We start from the raw sequence: 3,933 nt of genomic DNA on the forward strand, positions 1-3,933 counted from the left end.
ATCTACTCGCAAGACTTAAGAATGTTGCAGTGGATTTGTATATGGAGTTATTTGACAGTATTTTTGAATCCACTCTAATATTTTGCTTCATAAACTAATTGTTTACTCATTTCAACTTACTATACAAATTAAGCCTTAAACAGAGGCATAAATTGTGTTTAGATTTGTATTAATTCAAAACTTTTGCGTCTAAAGCTTGACATTTTGACAAATTAGTTCACCTTACGATTCCACACTTTGCAAAGAGTACAAACCTCAAAAGATAACAAAGCATATCTATATCTAAATCCGCTGTTAAGATGAACAGATTATTTTTTTGAATTTGTTAGCGCAATAGAATTACGCTACTTATGATTCATCCCTTGCATATTTCTCCTTATTTTTAACTACTTTTCAATTACTCTATGATTAACCCTTAAATATAGGAATAAATAGTTTTTATAGTGGCAGTGTATTCATTGGCAATCTGTCTAGACTCCATCTTGGAACCGTTATGCATAAGCTCACCTTAAGTTGAAAGGCTGCGGATGAAAGCTTGGCAAACAGTGCAACGTTCTTGGTTTAAGACTATACTTTCAGGGATCATTTCTATAGGCTTTGAAGGGAGAAATGTGCTTGAAAGAGTCTGAGCTCGCGCTCCACGATGATGAGTTTTAGGGCTTTCTTGTGAGCATGAAAGCAGTTGATAACTCTGTTTTATGCAGTGGTTGTCTGCTTTTGATGACTGTTCCCTTCTTTTTGAGAAGATGGAGAAGAAAGCTCTTTCAGAGTGGTTTTAGTCAGTTAAAGAACAGGAAATGCATGAAAAAAAGGGTTTCAAAACCTAATCAATGCACAGTAGTCAAAGTTTGAACAAGATAGATTTTTCCCATTTTTTTTTTGTTTCGCACTTTGTTTTTGCATCTATCTAAAAAATTGCAAAACAGACTCAAAAGGTTTAGTCTAACAAGATTTGTAAAAATATGGCAAACACTAATGCATAAACTTTGCTGGTAACATAAAGATAAGGAATTCCTAGCTTATCATATAACTAAATCTACTTTTAGTTAAGAGAATCAAAAATGTATTTGAAATTCTACATTAGGGCAGATTCATATATACCGTTATTAAATGTCATTGAAAATTCCACCACAAAATGCACCTATAGCATGGTCGGATTTGACCCAGACTCACCCCAGATTTCTCACTTGGCAGTGGGAATAAACCTCTGAAAAACATGGTAAATCCGAATAAAAATCTACTCGCAAGACATAAGAATGTTGCAGTGGATTTGTATATGGAGTTATTTGACAGTATTTTTGAATCCACTCTAATATTTTGCTTCATAAACCAATTGTTTACTCGTTTCAACCTACTATACAAATTAAGCCTTAAACAGAGGCATAAATTGTGTTTAGATTTGTATTAATTCAAAACTTTTGGGTCTAAAGCTTGACATTTTGACAAATTAGTTCACCTTACGATTCCACACTTTGCAAAGAGTACAAACCTCAAAAGATAACAAAGCATATCTGTATCTAAATCTGCTGTTAAGATGAACGGATTATTTTTTTTGATTTGTTAGCTCAATAGAATTACGCTACTTATGATTCATCCCTTGCATATTTCTCCTTATTTTTAACTACTTTTCAATTACTCTATGATTAACCCTTAAATATAGGAATAAATAGTTTTTATAGTGGCAGTGTATTCATTGGCAATCTGTCTAGACTCCATCTTGGAACCGTTACGCATAAGCTCACCTTAAGTTGAAAGGCTGCGGATGAAAGCTTGGCAAACAGTGCAACGTTCTTGGTTTAAGACTATACTTTCAGGGATCATTTCTATAGGCTTTGAAGGGAGAAATGTGCTTGAAAGAGTCTGAGCTCGTGCTCCATGATGATGAGGTTTAGGGCTTTCTTGTGAGCATGAAAGCAGTTGATAACTCTGTTTTATGCAGTGGTTGTCTGCTTTTGATGACTGTTCTCTTCTTTTTGAGAAGAAAGCTCTTTCAGAGTGGTTTTAGTCAGTTAAAGAACAGGAAATGCATGAAAAAAAGGGTTTCAAAACCTAATCAATGCACAGTAGTCAAAGTTTGAACATGATTGATTTTCCCCATGTTTTTTTTGTTTTGCACTTTGTTTTTGCATCTATCTAAAAAATTGCAAAACAGACTCAAAAGGTTTAGTCTAACAAGATTTGTAAAAATATGGCAAACACTAATGCATAAACTTTGCTGGTAACATAAAGATAAGGAATTCCTAGCTTATCATATAACTAAATCTACTTTTAGTTAAGAGAATCAAAAATGTATTTGAAATTCTACATTAGGGCAGATTCATATATACCGTTATTAAATGTCATTGAAAATATCCACCACAAAATGCACCTATAGCATGGTCGGATTTGACCCAGACTCACCCCAGATTTCTCACTTGGCAGTGGGAATAAACCTCTGAAAAACATGGTAAATCCGAATAAAAATCTACTCGCAAGACTTAAGAATGTTGCAGTGGATTTGTATATGGAGTTATTTGACAGTATTTTTGAATCCACTCTAATATTTTGTTTCATAAACCAATTGTTTACTCGTTTCAACCTACTATACAAATTAAGCCTTAAACAGAGGCATAAATTGTGTTTAGATTTGTATTAATTCAAAACTTTTGCGTCTAAAGCTTGACATTTTGACAAATTAGTTCACCTTACGATTCCACACTTTGCAAAGAGTACAAACCTCAAAAGATAACAAAGCATATCTGTATCTAAATCTGCGGTTAAGATGAACGGATTATTTGTTTTAATTTGTTAGCTCAATAGAATTACGCTACTTATGATTCATCCCTTGCATATTTCTCCTTATTTTTAACTACTGTTCAATTACTCTATGATTAACCCTTAAATATAGGAATAAATAGTTTTTATAGTGGCAGTGTATTCATTGGCAATCTGTCTAGACTCCATCTTGGAACCGTTACGCATAAGCTCACCTTAAGTTGAAAGGCTGCGGATGAAAGCTTGGCAAACAGGGCAATGTTCTTGGTTTAAGACTATACTTTCAGTGATCATTTCTATAGTGTGAGAGTTATCCAATTGAGGTGTTTTAAGGTATATCTAGAATTATATAGACATTAATACATCTCACTATAACCTGCTATATACACTATAAGAACAGTATAACCTTTATCATATATTCCACTGAACAGATTTACTCCTACAAATGTCATCTTGAATACCTAGAGACAGCAGTCTGCAAGAACAAGGGGGAGTAAAGCATTGCTTCTTTTACCGCAGGAAAGGGAGTTTTAGGGAGATTTCATGCCTTATTGTGCAAGTTGTTTGTTGGACAATTATCAAATAGGTCTTATGACAATTTATTTGAAATTCCAAGAAATGTGGATATTGATGAGCCAACATTAAGATGTGTCCAAAGCTAAATGTGGGAATATGACCTTTTACTCATTTTTGGATCTTGTCATATTGATGTATTACTCTGTTATGCAAGGTCCTTTATTGCCAATATATATCACGTGTGATTATATAACTTGTACTGACCAATCATAAGTACTGTAAACATCGTCATTATCTTGTAACTCCTATAATGAGATATGTATAAAATAAAGTACTGGGGGTGGTCTGATTAGATCTCCTCAGACATATCTATCTGCATCTGTCTGTGCATTTCTCGGCCGAAATAATTCATCAATCTCTGCCTATAAAGAACCACTCTGACAATTTGGAGGGGGCACCCGGATACCCAGCCCGTTCAGGTGTCTGGACTGAGACAGAAGAAGAAGCACCTATGGTCCAGGAACGCAAGTCCTAGGGTAAGTGAGCCATTGACTCACCAGCTTTCCAGCACTGTGGGGGCCTTCATAATCAGTCCAGCGTGAGGGGTCCGGGTATCTACAGGTAGATTTTGATTGATTACTGCATGTAATATGATTGTTACTA

General features: G+C 34.6%; 1 non-coding gene and 1 pseudogene across 1 annotated transcript; both read left to right on the top strand.

Moving 5' to 3' along the window:
• Positions 1-563: 563 nt before the first annotated feature.
• LOC120996750 lies at positions 564-774 on the top strand. The gene has a single exon (XR_005777861.1). It is a non-coding gene; the product is annotated as a small nucleolar RNA U3 (small nucleolar RNA).
• Positions 775-1,798: 1,024 nt separating this feature from the next.
• Positions 1,799-2,000, top strand: LOC120996755 (annotated as a pseudogene).
• Positions 2,001-3,933: the final 1,933 nt, after the last annotated feature.

Source organism: Bufo bufo, chromosome 3 (genome assembly GCF_905171765.1).
Source record: "Bufo bufo chromosome 3, aBufBuf1.1, whole genome shotgun sequence".
Classification (NCBI taxonomy): Eukaryota; Metazoa; Chordata; class Amphibia; order Anura; family Bufonidae; genus Bufo; species Bufo bufo.